At 41.0% G+C, this 23495-nt stretch overlaps 1 long non-coding RNA gene across 1 annotated transcript in view; it reads right to left on the reverse strand.

Moving 5' to 3' along the window:
* Positions 1–15205, reverse strand: part of LOC147709330 (uncharacterized) — a 773804-nt gene extending 758599 nt beyond the window's left edge. The window contains exons 1-2 of the long non-coding RNA XR_015296545.1: positions 15169–15205; positions 14820–14864 (exon numbers count right to left, since the gene is read on the reverse strand). This is a non-coding gene — a long non-coding RNA (uncharacterized LOC147709330). The remainder of the gene's footprint in view (positions 1–14819; positions 14865–15168) is intronic.
* Between the last annotated feature and the right edge of the window lie 8290 nt (positions 15206–23495).

Below are 23495 nucleotides of genomic sequence, written 5' to 3' on the forward strand. Positions count from 1 at the left end.
TTTATCTACTTTGCTAGACTGGAATGTGTTTTCGAGGAGCTGAGCTCGGCTATACTGACAACTTGAAGGCAAAATACTGTCTTTGGCAGGCAAGCAGGCCGAGCCGGGCACCGCTCGCCACGCAGGGAGTAGGACAGAGGTCAGGGATGTATCCCACGTTGCAGCTTTCAGGAGGCAGAGAGCAGAAAGGGCTCGATGGCAGAAATCAGGGCCTAGCTCTGCAGGGCTAGGAAAACGTGAAAGTGCACCATGAAAAGACGGTGGCAAGGCATACTTAGGAACTGAATTATCAATCCATTCATGGTGGATCTGAAAGAGGACATGTTAACGTTGGACGCAAATGTATTTGCGTCTTCATAGCTGGTCGAGGAGGGAAGTTACATGCACTTTAAGCACGTACATGGAGACGGTGGGGTAAACGTTAGGGGACATTTCTTGACCATAAAATTCAAATTACCTCACAAGGCGTAAGTTTCTTGGAGAAAAAGGTAACAGGATGCAATTGACCAGTGTCAGGATGGCGTTGTGATAGAATACCCCCTATTGCATATTGCGAAGCATCCGTTTCCAGCACAAAGGGTATTTGAGGATCCGGATGGCGAAGGATGGGAGCTCGGGTAAACTGATCTTTCAAAAACTGGAATGAGATAGCAGCTTCCTGGTTCCATACAAACGGAGTATTTTTTCTCAACAATCTGGAGATTGGATGGATTATCTTTGAGAAATCCTTGATAAACCGTCTATAATAATTGGCAAAGCCAAGGAAACTCTGAACGGATTTAACATTTTGAGGCATACTCCATCCGATGATCGCCTCGATTTTAATAGAATCCATTTGAAATCCATTTGCATTGATGACATATCCAAGGAATGCAACCTCCGTGACATGAAACAGGCATTTTTCAAGCTTGGCATACAAGGAATGATGCTGCAATTTCCTGAGAACGATCTTCACATGCTCCACATGTTCAGGAAGTGTCGATGAATAAATTAAAATGTCATCGATATACACGATACAAAAGGTTTCCAGACAACCTCTTAACACTTCATCCATGAAATACTGGAAGGCGGCAGGGGCGTTACAAAGCCCGAAGGGCATCACTCTATATTCGAACAACCCAAACTTTGTTCGAAACGCCGTCTTCCACTCATCTCCCTTCTGGACTCTGACCAGATGATACGCCCCTCCAAGATCGAGCTTGGTAAAGAAACGGGCACCCTTAAATTGATCCAAAAGCACCGGTATAAGAGGGAGCGGATATCGATTCTTTATGGTCATTTTATTGATGGATCTGTAATCGATACATGGTCGTAACTCGTCGCTGTCCTTCTTCGGGATGAAAAACATGGGGGATGAGGCAGGAGATGTTGAATGCCGAATAAATCCTGTAGCCAAATTCTCATCGAGGTAATTCCTCAGATACCGCGTCTCTTTTTCAGTCAGGGCATATACTCGACTACACGGTATGTCTGCTCCCGGAATGAGTTCAATACGGCAATCGTACACTCGATGTGGAGGTAACTCCGTTGCCTTCTGTTTATCGAACAACGATCGATAAGACTTGTATTCTTCAGGAAGAACCGTAGCGCAACAATAATGTCCTCTGGTACACTCTGTTGCCAAACACACAGAAGGCGTGATGTTATTCTTTTCCAGGTCAGGCAAAGCTTGTCTACAATTCTCTTTACAAAAATCCGATGACAGAGTGATGGTACGCGCCGCCCAACTAACCTTAGGATCGTGAAGGGTCAACCATGGCATTCCAAGGATGAGCCGGAATTGTGGCGCATCAATCAGATCAAATTGTATATGTTCCTGGTGATTCTGGTTCGTCTGCATCAATAACGCACGAGTATGATAGGACACAGGACCCGATGACAAGACAGTCCCATCTACTGCTTTCACTAGCTCCGGTTTGTCCTTCTTCTCGCAGACGATTCCTATCTTCATCGCATATTCTTGATCGATGTAGTTGCCTGTAGCACCGGAATCTAGTAACGCATCGATTTCCATGGCTTCACGAGAATTAACCCACAGGGTGACCTTCAGATTCATATGAGCTACAGCGGGATGCAAGGTGTTCGCAAGTATTGGTGAGATCGTTTGTATTTGACAACCCAAGGCAGAGACCTCTTCCTGATTTGGGCTTTCTAGTTTTCCGCCGGTCGTCCTGATTGAATCATCGCTTGGTTATTTGGCCCTTGGAATCTTCCCGGCAAGGCATTTCTCGCTCTACAATCCTTAATGAAATGGCCTCCCTTGCCACAATACAGACATTGCTTCAGTCTTCTTCTCTTCTCCTTCTCTTCCTTTGAGAGGGGTCCCCGTATACCTCCGATCTGCATAGGCTCTACCCCATCAGGCATTTTCGGATGCTCCTCTGTGGTACTCTTAAACCGGGATAGAAGAAACGTCCTTCTCCTCTGTTCCGATCACCCCTTCTTTCCAGGAGTCGGTGGTCCAATTGGACTGTCAGGTCGATCAGTTCTTCACAGGTAGAAGGGAGCTGCACTACCTGGGCCAACACGTCTTTAAGCTCCCCTCTTAGTCCTTGATAAAAGATGGATATTCTTTTCGCCGTGGGCCACTCTGTTTCGACCACTAGTCGATTAAACAAGGTGATGTAAGAAAGCAAGTCTTGAGACCCTTGGCGCAATGTTAATAATTCTCTATCCAAGGATAACATGTGTAGCTTCCTATCGAAAAGTCTTCGTAGTTCTAAACAAAAGTCCTCGAAATTGTGTAGCACAGGATCATTTCTCTCCACCAAGGGAATCGACCAACTTGATGCATTGCCTCCCATATACGACATCATGAACGCCGTTTTTGCTGCATCTTCCTGAAACACCCCCGGTTTACACAGAAAGTGCAACCTACACTGGTTCAGGAAGGTCTCAAACTTACGGGGATCCCCATAGAACCTTTCAGGGGGCGCAAGAGGAATACCAGTGTTTTGTATCACATGAAGGTGGGTACAGTGTCAGAAGGTGAGGAAGTGTCTGAGGAGGACAGCGAAATCCCCCCCCCCCTTCAGCTCCCTGAGTGACCGTAGATGAAGGGGGTTGCAACGTGGCTGGCTTGATGTAAGACGCCCCTCCTGTGTTTTTACGTGCTAACCCTGCCACTTCTTTCCGAAGCACACCCACTTCCTTATATAACACCTGATTCTCAGTTCTAGAAGTAGTGACCTCCTGTTGCAGAGCAGCAAGGCTCTCTACCACAGAATTCAACACACTTTCTATATTCATCGTCTAGGCCGGGCTCATACACTTGGGCTTGTCAATCTGTCGTGATTGGCAGTAGTGCAAGAACCAAGAACACCACTAACCTTATCCTGTGGCCAAGCAGAGACGATATCTGACGCTAAGTCCCTTATTTCCTCACAACACGAAACCCAGCAGAGAATATAGACTACTCTGTCAGACTCCGCGCCCCAGAGGAAAAAAGGGAAAGAGGATGAAGGTGTGTTCCCTCCTTTTCTCGCAGGGACTTGCTTTACTCTCTGGGCTGGGTCTAGTATACCTTCAAGGCTGTAGGTGGGATGACAAAACACACAATTACTCATATACTCAATGACCCCTATTCACTATATTGGGCAGTGCCTTTCCTTCACTCACCAGGATTCCTCTATTCCCCTCCTTTAGAACATCAGAATAAACCCAGTCTTCTTTTTTGTGATGCCAAAATCAGAAACTCCAAAAATGCAGGTTCAGGAGGCTAATACCAAAACACGAGCCTCTCCACAGTACTAGTCTCTTTCACGAAAGGCACTTCTCTTTTCTTCTTGCTCCCTAGTATTGTTATTCCCACAATACTGGGACTAAAATTACCCACAACCAGATTCAGTGTCTCTGGCACAAAGAGTTAATGAAGGTTTCCTGAGAAATGCAAAATGTCTCGTAGAACAAAGAACAGGCAGATTACTTTCTTATCCCAGTACCTGCTTCTGCCCACAAAAAGAACCTCTCTATTTAATGAAAGCGTTTTTCCATGAACGCGTCCGGAATCCGGTCGCGTTGTTGAAATTGACACGCTTTTTCTTTTCTCGCGGGTAGAATAGAAGCGTCTCGCGCCTCACTCTAACACCGCGGCTACAATTACTAATGAGAGGAAACAAAGTATCCAAAATTCGCTGTTCACAATGCAGGGAGAGGAAAGGCCCGCCCGCGCTGTCCTCACAAAAACAAACAGAATGGGTTTACGATACCAGCCGGTCTGCAATAACTCGTAACCCAAGACAAACAGGCTTCCTGAATGCGGTATTCTTCATGCTGGGATCCGGCGGGGAACACCATCCGCCCTTCCTAGATTCAACAGGTTAATTGACAAGCACCTTCCCCTTGGAAAGGAAGTGCTTATGTCCCGCAAGGAAATCCCAGGGCAGCCTGGGACTTGTAGTTAAAATAACTCTTCCCGTTTTCTCTGCATATCTGGAATTCCGCCCTCGGGATTTCAAAATCGCCACAGAAAGAGTGTCATATTGCTAGATGGATTCCTTTTCAAAGTGGTCAGAAGTGGCTTTAGTGAGTGAAGTGAAATCCAAGATGATTGTGGAATTTTAAGAGGAAGTATTTCGTAGGGAAAGGTACCAAGAAGAAGTCATTACTGACAACAGCCGCAGTTTGTGTCTAGAGAATTTGAAAAATACCTCAGGATGAATGGAGTGAAACACAGGAAGACTGCAATAGGGCATCCCTGGGAAAATGGACTTGTAGAAAGGTTCAACAGGGTGTTGGGAGAGAATGTGCAGCTGGCAGTGCAGAGTGGTCTCAATTGGAAGTGCGAAACAAATTGGTTTGGAGCAATAGAATCACACCACATTCCACTATAAAGGTAGCACCCTTTGTATTGCTGAGAAGCAGCATGCCATGTTCCAAAGCAGTTCCCCAATGGATGTGAATAGAAAGAACATTGGAGGTTGATGTAGGGCAACTGCGACAGATCGTGAAAAAAAAACCCAGAGCAGCTATGGAGATAACCTGTGTGATAGAATAACATTGGCATTGAAGGAAACACATAGCCATTGAAGGCTGGCGATTGGCTGCGTGTCAGATTGGTGGGTGGTGTAAAAAAAGAGCACATCAAAATGGTCTGTGAAACGAAAGGTGGTGGAAGCTAGTAGATTTATGGTAGTCTTGGAAGATGGAAAGAAATGGAATGTGAATAAGGTGGTTAAATGTAATGATGAGAAGGTGTTGGGCTTGGAGTTAGTAAAGAAGTACGATCACGATCAACTCACACCACAGATTGGAATGTACTAAAGAAGCGTGCGCCAAAAGAGAATACCTTCAAAACTTACAGATTATGTTACGTCCAAGTGAGTAACCTATGCACATGATTTAGAGAAGCTATGATTGTGGGTGACTGTGTTCGTTTAGTTATATTTGCTTAAATAATGATAATAGGTTGTATGGATATGAAATTGTTTTCTTCCCTGTCATTTGTATATTTATTTCATCCAGTAATGTGTTAAAGTTCGGGAAAGGGGGATGTGTTGTGATCTTGAGCTGAAGACCAGTTCTATTATAGAACTGGTATGCTTGGAGTGTAAAGAATGCTCTCACAACAGTTGCATTTGGGACCTGCCCTGGCTGGTCACCATTTTGATGTTGATGAAACTAATCAATAAGGCAATGTAACAATTATTCTGGTGCATGATGTTTCCAGCATTTTGACAGAGACTATATCCCCTTGCATTGCCAATCAGGCATCTACATACATACCCATCATTGCTGTCGTAGCACTGGCCTCCTAGCCAGCATCCATGCTGTCAATCAGGATGCCAGGGACCATGCAGATTTGTGAAAAAGAATTATGGTCTACGGTGTCCAACAGGACAGTCTGTAAAGTTCCATCAGGACAAACTTTGAAGGGGCCCAAGTATGCTATTTTTTGGACCTGGAGCGATGCCTCCTGAGTGCTCTTGTTCTTGAAAAGTTTGTATTTGAGAAGAAAATGTGTGTAATTTGAATTTCAGAACTCATGAGCTGATGTTTGGGGAACTTGGTGCCAGGGGCATTTCAGCTAAGGCTGTTGTGTATTACCTATGTACAGGTATTCCACATTTACTGAACATTTTTTACATTACTGCTATGAACTGTGCCTGATGTATTTGTGTGGTCTCTGTTAGTAATCTTGTTTATAGTGGCCCCTAATGTAAGCTTGTATGATGTGTTCATGATTAAAACTCTAATATTATTAGTAGCTCAGGGTCATTTGTATTGAGCAGAAGTAGCTCTTACCGCAGGAAAGGTTGTAGTCCCCTGATCTAACAGTTTTATGTATCGTACCTTATTTCAAAAGTTTTAGTGTGGTTCACATAGTGTTTATTGGAGAACAGATTGCACTGATAATAAAAGCATTACGCAAAGAAGCAAGATAGCAGCAGAACATATGAACAAACTTAGAGAACCAGTCAGAGAGAATCTGAGCTGAGGGAAACAAGGCTTAAATCAGCTAGAGATGTAAAATGAAAGATTTAAGGTTTTTCTGAATTAAAAAGAGTGGATTTTGTATGACAACAGGCAAATGAGTTCTTTATTGGTGAGGCAGCACCAATAAAGATTGTTTCTGTGCATGAGAAGTTTTGAAGTGCGAAGCTTCCAGCTATAATATTGCATGGAGCGTGGAGCTTTGTGATGAAAGCACATTTTCAGATACAGGGTTTTTAATGGAAGGCAACACGACTCAAAGTGGATTCTTGCTATCTGGTTAACCAATGCAGTTTCAAAACAATAGACATGACATGGTCAAGTTTTTTGCTCTATGGTGAGTGTAGCCATGGAGTCTAAAATTGGGTTGAGCAGAGATGGTGATGCTTGAGGTGCGCCTATAAAATATAATTTTCAAATCTATTCTCGAAATGACCATTGCTTGGACAGCAGTTTCAGATGGTCAGGGGAGTTTAACTGCTGGGTTTGTGGATAACGCAGATTTATACAAATGATTTGATGTGAGCACTGCGGGAGATGGTAGAGGCTAAGATAAAACCTTGTGGTTTCCCCGAGGGCAAGAGATGACAAGAACCCCTCCAATGACAGGACATTTACGAAGAATCTGACAAATGTGATTATGTGTTTGAAAAACTTTAAGGTACAATTCAGACTTTTGTGAATTGAGCCATGGGACACCTTTTGATCTCCAGGCGAGTTTATGTAGACAAGAGGGGAGGATGATCATGACCATGGCAGAAGAGTTTCTCAAGAATAACTGTCTGTCATCCAGATATTGGCAAAGGGAGACATCTGTATCTCTGAAGATTAAGATCAGCTGCTCCACAAACAGGTTGACTGGAACTGATGTTAGGAGTCAATCTCAAGAAACACCAAACATCAGAGCACATTTTTCTGAGATGAAAATCTCTTGTTTGTTTTCACCATTTAATAAAGTTTGGTGAGAGAGGAACAGAACCATCAAAGCCCATGTGGTGTTCCAAAGTCTATAGTCGTTTGTGTCAAAGGCTCTTGATAGCACAAGAAGAATGAGTACACAGCGTTGTGTGATATTTGACATATGACTGACATTGCCTATGACTTTCAGGCTGGCTGTGTCAATACTGCAGCCCAGGTGGAAGCCAGATTGATAATCCGCAAGCAGCTGCTTCTAGGCTAAATTTTGTTCTATTAAACTGCTACACATCTCTCCATAATTTTCTCCAGCCAGGGGAAATTGGAAACTTGATGTAAATTGCCCAGTACATCTGGGACTAGTTTTGGATTTTTAGGACTGGACAAATGTGGCAATTTTTAAGTGTCTTGGAAATTACTTTGGGTAGATAAGTTTTAATAATTGGGCACCAGGGTGATTCAAATATATGAAATGCTATTTTATGAGATTAGCTGGTAAACAATCCATGTAAGTTGTTGATTGTCCAGATGAATGCTTGATCATTTGGCATGACCTTAAGGAAAGAATCAGCGGTTTGATTTGAGATTTTTCGTGGCAGACAACGCCCATGAAGGAGTTAGGGAGTATATTTTATCTAATAGATGTTGTCTTGTCAGCTAGGTAGATGAGAAATTCCTCACATCTGTTAAGTGATGGTGGCAATGGAGGTTCTGAGTGAGAGATGGTGTTGAAATGAATGAGACAGAAGAGATATTGGTCAGGAATGGAAGAGGTATTAATTTGTTCTCGTGCAGAGTTCACTTTATGAGATAACTCAGCCAGTCTCCACTTTATCCTTAGACTTTTTAATTTTGTGAGCCGTTAAGGAGAGAAGGATTTACACTTATTTTCTCAGTTTTAAATCACTGTTATGTTATTACAGAAGGAGTCTAAAAACATAAGCTGATTTGGGTGTTTGCAGGATTTTGTTTTTAATTTGAAGCTGAACTACTATGTCTACTGTCCACTGGATGACACTATAGCTCAATATGCCAGCTGTGATATCAGCAAAAAAGTTACATTTTTGTGGTTTCAGAGGGATAAGGTCTTGGAAAATGTCAGTTGACAGTTTTTTCAATGGTTGAACACATATTTTCTTGGCCGAGGTCTTATTGATTTTAGGTCAGGAGATAGTGTGTTGATCAGTCAATTCCTATCGAGGGTACGGCCTTACTCGAAAGATCAGAAAGGACGATGTCTAGATTGTTGCCTTGAAATGCAGGAACGAGTTGGAGAAAGTTGTGTAGTACTATAGGCCAGATGTAATATTAACTAGTCGCAAAACGAGACCTTTGCACAACTCGGTCCTTTCGGAAAGTTGTTATTTGGAGTGGGTCACTATCTGACCCATATCATTAACATATTCATAAGACCTACATAAGCTAGGTCGCAAATTGAGGCTTACTCTGCTTACTCTGATAGGGAGCCATCACAGGGATAGCGGCCTACTGGAGTTAGAAAATCACCATGTCTGTACTTGCCTTTCAATAAAGTATCTTTTTTTCAATGCAAGCCACATTCCTCAAAGGAAATGGGGCTGTGTTTAAATAGAACATTTGACTTTACTTTTATGTTTGTTTGACAGTTGGCAGTGGTACCAGCAAACTTTTTTTTAATTCACAAAGGGAAAGTGGTCCTTGGAGGACCCCTTCCCATTTGCGAATAGGCTATGATACCAACTTGAGGATCAGAAATATTTTAATATTATGCGACCGGATTTCAGTTGTAAAGCATTTGCACATATGATTTTGATTCAGTATTTGAAGAACTCAGTTGGCATCCATTAGGAATGCCATTTTAGGAGTCAGAAAACATTTTGTGACTCCTAAAAGACGGCTAGCACATTGGAAAAACCTTTTAAAATATTGAAATGCAAAATCTGATCATTTCCTATGTACCCAAGGCAGATGTAAGATACCTACTGCTTGTTCCCAGTTGAGGCTAGTATTACCAGAATAGTTGTTTTTGGGTGACATCTTTTGGCAGGAGGTTACATAGTCTGAGAACCTTTCACTTATATTGGTGTTCAGTTATGTTGAGTAGTAAGTCGTTAGTGGATAAATTGTGAGATAGCAATTTTAGAGCAATCAGAAATAAAAACTGTTATTTCAGTGTCGAGAAACACTTCAGTGACAGGGTGTGCTTTTAAATACATATATATTATGTATCTTATTCAAGGGGGATGAAGGTTGTGGTGGATACAGATTAGCAAATCGGGTTGTCGCTTTGAATGACAGTGATAACACTGACTGAGTTTTGTATATCAGAAGTTGTTATAAAAAAGTGTCTGACCGAAACGTTGGTTCCTAAATATAATTTACAAAAATGTCACCCTGTTGTAAATTTTTCATTTTTAACTCCACCTGGGCAATTTTTTTGTAAACAATATTCTGGACACCATATTTATTTTTGATGATATTTTGTTTATGACCTTTTAATGTCACACCTCCTATTGATTTGTGTTGTCTGCCTGTATGTATGATTTTCTAGCTGTGGGGAACTAGTGTGTCCGATGACTTGTGACTGTATGGTGCGTCAGGATTATGTGGTGCAAAGATCAGTGATAAGAGTAGCAAATTCTTCATAGTGCATTTTCTCATCTGATATAAAGCATGTATTCTAAAGAAGAATGGCTGGTGCTGGTATATGGGAGCTTGTAAACTAGTGCAGTTGATAAGAATAAGGTTCTTGGGTTAGAGCATTTAGAAGAAGAGCATTTAGGGTTTAGGGAAACATAGAGTATTGTAGGTGGTGGGGCTGGATAGCTGATTAGGCGGAGAAGGAAACTGAAGAATTGGGCAGATTTGAGATTTGCTTGAAAGGTAATATGTTAATCATCTCAGAGAGTGGTGTATTAGTTGTATTCGTATTACTATGCTTGGAGGAATGGCATGTATGGACTGAGTAGAGAAAGACAGAATAAGATACAAATATTTGAACTTTCGGCAGAGGTAATCAATGCTCTTGGGTGATGATACATGAGGTGTTCGGTTAATAACATTCTTACTGAGGGCCTCAGAAGCTGAGGAGTAGAGTCATCTGTGCATCAGTTAAGACTGGAAGCAAAACTTGAGAAAGATTTTACCTGATTATGGGTTGCTTGTATTTTACATATCTAGTTTTTCTGGTCTTGGGAAAAGCAACCCTGATTTTTCCAGCTGGTAAGCCTAATTCACATTTGTTTCTGACAGGGAAAGATAAAATTCTCACCCCTGCCTGAAAAGACCTTTGCTTGCCTTCTCCTACTTTACTGATCCCCTCCTACACCCCAAAGACCCCCCAGAGGTCTCTGCATACATTTAGTACCTGTCCATTTTGGCAATGTTGTGTGATGTGACGCCTGGTAAAATAAGTAGGTAGTTTTATCCCATTCAATGGGCTTTAATTCATGATTGGATGGCATGGGAGTTTTGGAACAGTGAACATGAAAATGTACCATTTCCCCAAAACCGTCCAAGTTGTAGTGACGTACTTAGCAAATAAAAAAAATCCCTACAGAATGCTATCTGCAAAAAAGTTTGCAAGGAAAAGGGAATTTAGCCAGAATGGGTACAAAGGTTTTCAAACTAATTACAGAGTTATAAATGCTTTATTAATGATTAAAATCTGATGTAATATATGTCTGACCTCTCGTATGTTATGTGCTGGGTTTTCAGTCTTACTCCTACCCTGCTGAAGTACTAATAAACATTTCAATGTTGCCAACAGGATCTTGAAGAATGCAGTACAACAGATTCATTGATGGTGGATTCTGTATAATGTAACAGGATAATCCACTAAAAGCCCCCCTTCCCCAAAGTAATGTGGATTCAAGTGAAAAATGAATGATGGTTTTGTGCTGCTTGAACCCTACACAACTATCCTACTTAAGTTTTCTCAGACCACAGCAAGAGTAAGCTTGTTAAAGGACATGCTTTTTCTGCTTTTTTATTGTGCGTAAAGTGGATTAGGTTTCATCATCTGCATAATCCAAACCATATTTTCTTTGGCTAGACTATGAATATTCTAGTTCTTTTTTTCTGGCTCTGTTAATTAATACAAAAGCTGACTGTGCTGAGAGTATACCTGGACATATCAGAAGTAATGTTGAAATCTTTTGGCCTGTTTTAGGGTAGGGTAGGGTGTAAATGGTAGACCCTTCTATTTGCAAAGAAAAAGCTAAATCCAGAAGAAAATCCATGGCAAATCTACATGTAGCAGCAGGCGGAGCATGCTTGCGAAATCCAGCATTCAGAGGAAACTTGAGATGCTTACGAGTCCCAGCATCCATATATAGGGAAGTTATGTATAGAATAATGTACCCTCAATGTTACGTTCTAAGGATATTACAAGTCACTAAGGGGATCTGTTAGCATACAGTGGTATGAATAAACAGACTGTGTGCATTTGTAAGCCCACTGATCATCAAGAGGACTTCCATTACCCTTCTAATGTGCAGCTGGGGGGTCCCAAAAAAGACCACAAAAATGCTCATAAGAAAATTGTGAGTTTTTAATTCAGTCTTATTTTCTCTTAGAATACTGGAACTTAAAGCTTCTTTTTTGTTAAAGGAGGATTACAAGTTCAGTGTAAAATATCTCAGGGCGTGTAACACAAACCCCACAAAAGAACTTGGAGGTCACTTCTGATTCATTAACACTTAAAACTAGTTTTGCATCAGAAAAGTGACACAAATCAGGGCAAAGTTAGAATTAAGATTTACTTTCCAGTGCAAGCTTGTTTTGCATTAGAAATTTGCCCTAAAGTAATGCAAAGCAGCACTGTTCACTACTTTGCCTCAATGGTGTGTACCATGGTTGATACTTGGGCATTCTCATAAAATCACTCACAGATTTGGATGCAAAGCTCTCTGTACTAAAAAAGGAAATACTTCTGTAAACAATGTATGCTTCCTCTACACAGGAGTAATATTGTAGAAAAGTAATTTCTCTAAATGTTTATAAATGTGCTTCTGTGCTGGGCTGAGCAGCACACATATAAATTGGGAAGTATTACATTTTGTCAAAGCATAGCATTTTGTATTAGAAGAGCACCCTCCAATATCAAATCTATGCTTGCGATCACCCTCATACTCTTGCATTGTGGTGCAAGAGTGTGTGCATTCGTGCCAGGCAGCCTAAAGTGTGTGAGCAGAGAGAAATAGCCCCATATCTTAGATCATTTGCTGTTCTGCCTTCTCCCTTTAACACAACAGCATGGCATTTTAGACTGCTGAATTGCATTTTGATAAAAACATAATAAATATATCCCTAAATGTTTCCTAGATGTCCCATTGCAGGACATTGTGATCATGAGAATGGCAGTAAAACATATCTAAGTCAGGTAAAGACGAATGGCATGGATACATTCATGTAGTCTACAAGGCCCTGCATGGATGGCAGAGATGCAGAAACCTAAAGGTATTACAATAGCCAATTAATGAGTGCTAGATAAGGGTGGTGCAAATGAACAAAAGCCAACTAAATGATTATGAGAAAAACTGGGACATTCCTAAAATAATGTTTATTAATGTTCGGCCTACACACTCCTAAAGGGTTGATAGAAATACGTGTAGTACCATTTCTTTCAAACTTTTAAAGCATTAATTGAATAGCTTGATCAAAGACGATTAATAACATCTCCTCATGAGAAAGGAAATTTGCTTCCATCCTTGAATGTTTATATACTGTGAAAGGTTGTAGTGGTACTTCTTAATGTTCAGTGCCCATCTAGATGTTTTCAATGAAAACTGAAGTAGGCCATGATCATTTATTGGTGTGGCTGGAGCAGCTGCCAACACTTTCAGCTTTACTGAGCTAGAGGCATACACGTAGTTATCTCAAGGGTCTCATACGATCATTCTTGTAGTTGAAAATCATGATGCTCACAATATTCAAGTGTTTTGCAGGTCTTTGACTAGGAATACATGAAACTCTGTTTGCGATCGGAGTGTAGAGTTTTGTCAAATTCATTTCATTGTGATGTTACATTTCCATGTGTTTATAAAACGTACCATTACATTGGGATTCTATGTAGATTAGCAAATCAAAATCAAGATACTGCAGCCAGTTTAGGTATTCAATATCCCTCCTCAAGACATTTAATTTGTGACTTACACTGTAGAAGACAACTGCTAACCCTTTATTCGATTTTTCATAATAATTGCTGCTTCTTAAGCATAAAAAGGAGAAATGCTTTTTTCAACAGACAGAATAAATCATCCCTCGATACAGGCGTTAGAATTGAGCAAACTGTTCACCGTTGGCTCACTTATATTTGCACTTTATTTTCCACTTTCTAGAAATTCTCAAAACATTCCAGTACTCCTCCTATTTAGATCCACCACGGTTTCCGAAAGGTGTGAATGAGCATGATTATTTCAGCATCTGTAAATGTAAAAGGTCTAAATATTTTTGTATGCTGAGCTGTAACACAAAAATATATTTGCACTTGCATTTCCCAATTGTGGAATCACTTTATCTACACGCCCATCGATTCTCTGTTTCCAGCGGTCTCCAACCTTTTCTGTACTGAGAGCTATTTATAATCAAGGAAACTCATTGAGAGCCCCTAATGTTATGAGTGATGTATAATCCTCATTTTGTTTACATGTATATAAATTCAACAAAGAAAAAAGCTTTCTAATTTCATAATTTAATAGGTGAGCTACTCAGAAGTAGCTGGAAACCTACAGTAGCTCTTGAGCTACTGTTTGGAGACCCTATGTTACTTTCACCCAGACAACATTTTCAGGAACACTTCTACACACGCTCGATTCGAGTAGAGGAAACTCCCTGCAACTGTTGTTCGATCACCCCTAAATGTGCCTGTTCGTGGGTGTTACCCAAGTTTCACTGGTGGGACCCATTGTGAGCACCAGCAAAACCACCTCTAAACCGAGATGTACTCACATGGAAACTGCACCATGCAGAATTTCTGTGTGAGCAAATTCCATTTGTGAGGGTAAACTCCCATCAGCTGTGATTCAAGAAGGCCACTTGGACCAATGTAAATAAAGGTAATGACGTGTTATTGTGCAAATGACGTGAACTCAAGTGTGCAAAGGTGTTTAAGAATTGGTCTTTATAAATTCAGCCTACATTCTAAGGGGTGGAACAAGTGAATATTTATACTTAGTTTCATTTTTCAGACTTGGAAAGTAGAGCAATGTTACATTGTTAGTTACTCCTTACAACAGGAGCCCAAGTACTGTAACATCAGTTGGTTTCAATGTTGCTTTACTGCAAAACGTTATGCACCGGGGCCTTGTGCTATGCTTGTTGTAAAACTAACTTTTTCTGAGCATGGCGCAAAATGGGTTCGCCCTCTTTTTCTGCACCATCTAAAAATGTATTTTATATAATGCAAAACCATAACAATATCCAATAATAAATTCTATATACATCATTATGTTGCTGAATCTTTTCATGATAAATACTTTAAAGATGTTTACCTTTACTTGTTGTATTGGCAAAATCGTCTGCTTCTCCCAGACGTTCTGAAAATGAAATGGGCAATTTAGTAAAGAACTGAATCAGCCTATTCTCTCCACATAGATGCATTCATTGATGATGGCCATAGAGCAGTTGAAGACTTTGCCATAGTACCTACATCAAACAAGAATATAAAACTGCTCATTGGAGATACATGGGAATGGGGTAAATGGGAAAAATAATGGGAAAAACGTGGAAAAGTCTTAATGGCTATCCTAAACAAACCTCAGATATTCCATTGCAACATGCTTTACTACTGAGTAGCTACTATCATTCATAAAACATTTTAACAAATTAATACATACTTACAAAAGTGTTACTTGTGGAACAGATTATCACATCATCTATAAAAAAATTTAGTTTTTTTCAGACAACTTTGCATCAAGAAAGTAACTGTTATGGGTAAATTTAGCATTATATGTGCTTATGCTGAAATTCTCTTTTTTATTTGATTTTTGCATCTTCAAAATGTGTATGAAAACCATAAACAATAACATTGAATTGAATTGAATTAAGTTCTTTTATAGCGCAACTGCACCCTGCGGGTATCCTGGCGCGCAGTCTTAAATAAACCAACCTAAACATAGACCGGAATGACAGCGGGGACAGGGCTAGGGATCGGTCCCAGGAAAGAGCCAAGTTTTCAGGCTTTCTGAACTCAGCCAAAGAATTGGCTTGTCTGATGTTCTGGGGCAGCTCGTTCCATAAGTGAGCGACTGCCACACTGAAAGCCCTCCCTCCTATCCTGGAGCGCTTAACTCTGGTAGTCGTCAGCAAATTAGCACTGGAGGAGCAGAGCGGCCTCTTGGGATTGTACCAGGTGAACTTCTCTTGCAGTGGAACAGGACCCGAGTCGTGTACTGCTCTATAAGTAATACAGAGTGATTTAAAATGAACCCTTTCCTTAATAGGCAACCAGTGAAGGTCTCTCAAAGCCAAAGTTGTGGAGGACCCGCGTTGCCTAATTAACACCATCTTTGCCGCCATAGACTGGACTCTCTGCAACCCCTGAAAGATGTATTGCGGTGCTCCCAGATACAGGGAGTTGTAGTAGTCCAGCCTACTAAGCACTATATTCCTCACTATAAGGGAGCGCAAGTCTTTAGGGAGTAGCGGAAAGATCTGTCGTAGCATGCGCATTAAAGAAAGACACAAGCTAACAGTTTTGTTGGCCTGCGACTCCATTTGAAGGTTATCGTCCACCAGAACTCCCAGATTGCGCACCGTTTTGACTGGGACCAGAGGCTCTTCCTCAGGAGTGAGCCTGAAATCCAGAGGTAAATGCTGGGACATTCTGTCCGTGGGGCAGTATACCACCTCCGTTTTCCCCCCAATTGAATTGTAAAGAGTTTCTCCTAAGCCATCCAGCAGTCTGACGCATGCATTCCTGGAACGTATCCATGGATACTGCTTGCTTCCCCTCCAGGGAAAACACGAGTTGAGTGTTGTCAGCGTAGTTGACTAGGTCAATGCCAAAAGATTTAATAATCGGGAACAGGGGCTGTAAATATATATTAAAAAGAATGGGACTGATCGCAGAGCCATGCGGTACCCCATGATGTACTGGAGACTTACTGGAGGTAAAAGGTGTCATAGTCACCATCTGTTGTCTACATCAGTGAAGACCTTTCCTTGAAAAAACAGGTGGGAGCAGTTGTATCCTCCAGTTTTTTCCAGCTGAAAAAAATCAAAAAAATTGCATGTTTCTTTTCTTCTGCTGCTCTCACTCAGATCGTTATCTCCTTGGTTCTTTCCAGATTGGACTTCTCCAATAGTCTCTATCTTGGGCTCCAAAAAGGAGAGCTTAGACGCCTCCAGTTGGTTCAGAATCAAGCAGCTAGACTGCTTCTGAACATCCCCAGAAGGCAATCAGCCAGACCTGGCTTGAAACATTTGCACTGGTTGCCGGTGGAGCAACGCGTGGCCTTTAAAGTGGGCTGCATTTTATTCAAATCCCTACACGACATTGGCCCCCAATTCATTAGAGATCTATTCCAAAGATACAGCCCCCCCTGTTATCTACGGTCCACCCATAAATCCCTTTTGATTGTTCCTCCGTACAAAAGGAAACGTCTCGGAGGCAGCTGCTTTGACCATCTTGCAGCTGCCTTCTGGAACTCTCTCCCCCTTCATCTAAAACTAAGCGATAATCTCCTTAGTTTCAGACATCTTCTGAAGACCAGGCTCTTTTCTCAGGCACATCATTGAGCTGCTTTCTTCTATCTTACGACTGACGCGCCTTGTTCCTTCCTACAGCGCCATGAAGCCTCCGGGCGTACGAGCGCTCAACAAATGACAGTTAACATTAACATTAACATTAACATTCCTGATAGGTAGGACTGTAACCATTGTAAGGCCCGTCCTGACATCCCTATTCTCTCCAGTCTTTCCACCAGTACTGCGTGGCTCACCGTATCGAATGCGGCTGACATATCTAGTAGTACTAGGATGATATCATTCCCATTGTCAGCACGCATTCGTAGGTTGTCTAATACAGTAGCCAGAGCGGTCTCAGTACCGTTACCTGGGCGAAACCCAAATTGGTCCCTATCCAACAGATGGTTATCTTCTAGATAGCATGAGAGACTTTTGCTAACTGCTTTTTCCAAGATTTTGATTGGATATGGCAGACGGGAGATGGGTCTAAAATTCACTGGTGTCTTAGGGTGTAGCGAGGTTTTTTTTTAACAGGGGTGTCACTACTGCCTGCTTCCACACCTCTGGGACTATTCCTGCTTCCAAGGATAGGCTGCAGATCTGTCGCAGCCAAGGAAAGGTTTCTTGACCGATAGTTTTCCAAATTTTTTGTGGGAGAGGGTCAAGTGGAGAGCCAGAGGACACACTGTTAGCCAGATTGTTAAAGGAGTCATCCGTGAGGACTGGAAAGTTGTTCAGGGAGATGTTCACCCGGGCCACTTCATCCGGCCTCTGGATAAAATTGTCCTGGTCACTAATATTATTAGGATGAAGATCTCCGACAATTTTAGTAATTTTGTCTTCAAAATGAGCAGCAATCTCTTCGCAGAGTTCTTGCGAAGCAGCTACCTCATTGCTCATACAAGTACGACTGGAGAGGTCCTTGAAGATTTTAAAAAGAGCTTTGGTGCTATTAGGAGCTTGCAGGATAGAGTTGCATAAAAATCTGATTTAGACTTAGCAATAACCTCCTTATATTTAGCCTGAACTAATTTCAATTCTTTCTTATCTGAGTCTGAATAGGTCTTCCTCCATTTTCTCTCGGCTTTCTTGCATGACAAACTCAGTAATTTCAGTTCCTCATTGTACCAGGGGGCTGAGGCTTTCTTCCTATTTTTAAGGCTTTTTACTGGGATTATCGGGTCCAGGGTGCTGGCTATGTAATTACATAATATTTTGTAATTATTCTCTACAGAAAAAGAGTGGGTAAATAGGTTAAAATTCGTGAAGATCTGCAAAGTCCTATTTTTTCCTAATTTGGCCCACTCTCTTCCCCTTCTGTATGTCACAGAACAGTCATCATTATCCACAGAACTGAGTACATTGGTGTTAAAGTGGACTAGGTAGTGGTCAGTCCAACTTTGTGGCAATATATCTATTACCTTTGTCTCGGTCTGTGTCGCAAACAATAGATCTAAGATGTGCCCCCCTTGATGAGTGGGTTGCTGAACCAATTGGTGTAAATTGAGGTTCGAGCAGGTGTTCCTCAAATCTCTCAAATGGCTGCCCAGACTTTGTTATCCCATAAATTAAAGTCTCCCATTATAACCATTCTAGAATGGGTTAGGGTCAGATTAGTAATAATATCCGAGAGTACTCGGAAGTGGGTATCTTGCCCTGCGGGTCTATAGCAGATCATTTCCGTAAGTAGCCTACCTTTGGCCTCTTGCAATGAAAAACCCAGAATTTCGATTCCTTTTACATCGTCTATCTCTAGCGGCGCAAAGTTCCATTTCTCTTTAAAGATCACCCGGACCCCTCCTCCCCTCCCCACCGGCCTTGGTTTATGAAAGACTTTGTACCCATCTGGGCAGGCAAATTCCATTTCTACAGTGGAGTCGGGACTAGTCCAAGTCTCAGTTAAGAAGAGGACATCCAGATCCATATCTTCTATCATGCAAAATACCTCCAGATGATGTTTTACTAAGGATCTGCCGTTGATCATCCCACAGTTCAAGAGCTTTTTATCACGACAGTCTACAGATGGACAGTGATAGTGTCCCCTACTTTCCCTCTTACCTATTTTGAGCAACTGTTCCCTTGAGTATTTAATCGGACCTTGTTCTCTATTCCAACATGCAGCGTGGCTGGCACTGGGCGCGTCCGGACGCGGACGGGTGCTTGCAGTGCCCGTCCTAAATAGGCGGGCAAATGCAGTTAGCCAGCCACTAGAGCGCGATCAAAAATGGCGCTCACTAGAGGACAGATGACCTCCGATGCCCACACCCAAGATGGCGCTGGTTTCACTAAGCAGCGGGTGAATTGAAAGGTTTTTATGTGCAAGTAAGTGGGCTTTAAAACGATTCAGAATATCACAAAATCAAGAATAAAAGCAGATTGTTTGAATTTTAAAAGAAAGTTCACTGATTTTCATAAATAGCAGTACCCTACCCCATCTTCCCCACAAACAAATGGTCAGCGTGAGGTCGGACAATTAAAGTCCAGTAAAGTCAATGCTCAATTGTTTATATTAGTTACAGACTGGGTTTTTATAATTGATACACTAAGGATAGTAGACCAAGGCAGTCTTTATATATTCACCATAACAACATGCAGTATTGGTGATCATAGTCAGGTTAGCATAGCGTTTGTGTCCAATTTAGTCAGTATGAATTAGAGGAGGTATAGGTACCTTGTGAGATTAAATATGAGTGGAGTGGGAGTCAGATGTCTATTGGACGTGAGGTGTTAGGGAGAGAGCTGGTATAGATATCCATCTTGTCAATGCAGTAGACAAGGTCATTTATCCACTCTGTATCCTTGGGGGCAGGACCCCTCGCCGTCTCATAGCGGCACTACGTTTTGCGAGAAAGAGAGCAAGTTTTGCAAATCGCCTGGTATTGTTTAGGGATATTTGTAACACATCCCAGTAATGTTTGTAGTAGGGAGGGAGGGAGGAAGGAGGATCATAGTTATTTCTAAAAATATTTTCATAATCTCAAAATTGGCCCATGCTACGTGGTAGTAGTCAGGTACTGGAGAGTAATATCTGAGACCTATCACTTGTAATTGTGCAGGAGTGTAATGTAATATATGTAGAAATTTGACATGGAGCAAACTATGTCTGCTGTTCAGTTATATTCTTTGGATCTGATGCAACAGTCTTTCCAAGTAGTGTTGCTAGGCATCATAATTAAGCCTCACACCCATTTCTCCTGAGCTATCAATTCTGGGATCGGGAGAGTCTCCGCTGCGGCATTACAAAGTTTAGTTAATAAAGCCCAAGGGGATGTGGATCCAAAAGCAAGTGTTAATGTTGGGAAGGTGGATGGTGTATCTGGAAAGTGTGCAAAACGGATTTGCAGTGTTTGTTTGATATGCCAATATAGGAATACATCAATGGGAGTGGTGCCACACTTCTGCTTCAAGGCCTCTGTTGTCAGGTGCTTTCCATTTTGGAAAAGTTTGCCCAATGTATTGATATCGAAGAAGGCTAATTGTTGCCATGCTTTCAGTTCATAGGATACCAGTATAAATCAGTGGCGTAATGAAACTTGAGGGGACACCCTACAAAGTACTTGGAGGTCCCACCACACTCCAGACACAGTAAGCAGCTCTCACACCAGAGTGCTCGCCTCCTGGTCACAGTGACAGAGGGGGCCCCCTGAAGCTCAGGCCTCTCTGCACCATGGGGGCTAGTGTTACACCACTAGTAGGACAGGGTTATTTAGCGCAGTGATCCAAGGTAAAAGGGAACTGTCCATACCGCATTGTGTACTAGGGAGCCCAGGGTTGCGATATGCATAACATTATATGGAGTGTGGTGTTGGTCAGCTCTGAGATACTGCTGGGTAGGTAAATAATGGTGTGTCACCCAGCATTTCCTGCTCATTAGGATGCAACAAAAGGCAGAATTGGGAATGGATCTAATGGTAGTAATATTTGACATGGTTTACTGGATAATAGAACTTTATCTCAGGGGCGCTGAGACCACCACTGGCATAAGGTGGGGTTAGTATAGCCCAACTTATTCTGGGTTGCTTATTAGCCAATACAAAACTTATAAAGATAGAGCAGATAATGTTAAAAATAGCTTTGGTGAGTGTTTGCAGGATATTGAGAAATTGGTGTTGCATCCATGGGAGAAAAATAATTTTTAATATTGCTATTCCCCTAGCTATGTAAAGTGCAAGCAGAGCCCAGCGTTGCGCCTGGATTGTCAGTCTCTGTACTATCGGATCTTAATTGGGTTGTGAAACCAGTGTGGGTTCCCTATGCATCTGTATTTCCAGGTATCGTGTAGGGGAGTCACACCACATCAGGTGACATTCAGTTGCTGGATGTCGCATATTGCCTGTTAGTGGTATCATCTTGACTAGCTCCAGTTATTTTGAAGTCCAGAGGACTGTCTGAAGCTCATTATCTCATGCAAGTCAGGGTTCAAATTGACTGCAGGATGTTTTATATATACTATATCGTCATCAACGTATAGGGATGCAAAATGGTTTCTCCTCACGAAGAACAGCCCTCTCTCTGAGTGTTTATCCATCAGAATGCTAATTAAAGGTTCTGTCACTATTTAAAAAAAACAGTGGGGATAATGGACATCTTTGATGTATGCAACGGGCAATATTGATTGGTGATGATAGCAGTCAATTGATCCCCAGCCTTGCTGAATTAACGTTTTTAAGCATGCCAGTGATTCACAAAGGGTTACTTGACAGACATAATCCCATTTACATGTGAAGAGATCACCACCACCAGTGCAGAGTTCTCTACTCCTGTGCACCTTACGAAACGGGAGAGAAAACTTGACTTTGAAGGCATAATTAGCCTTGGATGTTCATGAACACCACACACATGTACCATTGTGGGAATCCACATACTCCTCTAATTCCCTTTCCAGTCTGGAAATGGTAGGATTGTTAGTATAACCAAGCACTGGTGAAACCCCCTTTTTAGGATGTGAAGGAGAATTGATCAACCTCAGATTTGGGAGGAAGGAGTTTCTCCATTGGAAAAGTATTTTCCTCATGAGAAAAAAAATCCAAAGGGATGCCATTTCTCCCTTGTGGAAAACTCTCTACAATCCAGAAGTCTGCACAGCCGAAGAAAATCTCACTGGGAATGTCCCATAGCCTTTCCAGAAGTATGACTGGAAACCTGCGATTGGCACAGCTTTTCTAAGGTATGCATAGGAATGTTTGCAAATTCATGAAAGTCATAAAATAAAATGTCACACAGGCATAGGTTCCAGGCCATGATATGGATCTATTACAGAATATCGACAGACAAAATATCGACCTACAGAAACATTGAGGCTGGAATATCGAAGGCAAGTATATCGACATCCTATCTACCACATGGTAAGTATAAAAATATCGAAACAAAAATATTGATGTTAAAAATATCGTAATTAAAAATATCGTTTTATATCTGTTAAAATATAATGTGTAAAAAAAAGTTAATAATACTTATAAATAAGATAAACATTGTTAAAAATATTTAGTAATGTTTAAAATTTATGAATAATAGATATATCATAATATAACATTAATCAAACACATATGTAAAATATATATTATATATTTACTTAATAATACATTTTAATAATTACTATAATTACTTATAAATTATTTAAAAATACTATAAATTACAAATAGATCTCCGCAAATAAAATAATTACATAAAAAAGTAAATAATTATTTTTAATAAATTAAAAAAATTAAATATACTTTCAATATTTTTAAGATTAATAACATAATACATTATCTAAATTCATTCTAGATAATAAATACAACTACTATTTAAAGTCCAAAAAAATCTACAGTGTTAAAAACATTGGATAGCGTAAAATGTAAAATTACTATTCCCACTACAGGAAATGCAAAATTAGGGAAAACATTGTATAGCATAGAGATAAAAATTACTATTACCACTCCAGAGAGTGAAACAGTAAAGAAAACATTGGATATCGTAGGAGTAAAAATTACTATTCCAACTCCAGAGAGTGAAACAGTAGGGAAAGCGCTGGATAGCTTAGGGGTAAAAATTACTATTCAAACTCCAGAGAGTGAAACAGTAGGGAAAACGTTGGATAGCGTAGGGGTAAAAATTACTATTCAAACTCCAGAGAGTGAAACAGTAGGGAAAGCGCTGGATAGCGTAGGGTTAAAAATTACTATTCCAACTCCAAAGAGTGCAACTGTAGAGAAAGCAATGGATAGCGGGTGGGTAAAAATTACTATTCCCACTACAGAGAGTGCAACAGTAGGGAAAGTGTTGGATAGCGTAGGTAATCAGGTATTACTGGGCCATGTCTGGAGTGAAATGCAGGCTAGAAGAGCCACAATATATTCGATAGAGATTAAATATAGTCACACATTGAAATGTTTTAATAAAAGTGATTGTCATTTTTTTTAAATAAAGCCTTATTTAAAAAAAAAACCATCCTGAACGTGTGTTTGAGTCTTTCTTTGAACTTTTTTTCAGGCCATAAA

Source organism: Lissotriton vulgaris, chromosome 6 (genome assembly GCF_964263255.1).
Source record: "Lissotriton vulgaris chromosome 6, aLisVul1.2, whole genome shotgun sequence".
Lineage (NCBI taxonomy): Eukaryota > Metazoa > Chordata > Amphibia > Caudata > Salamandridae > Lissotriton > Lissotriton vulgaris.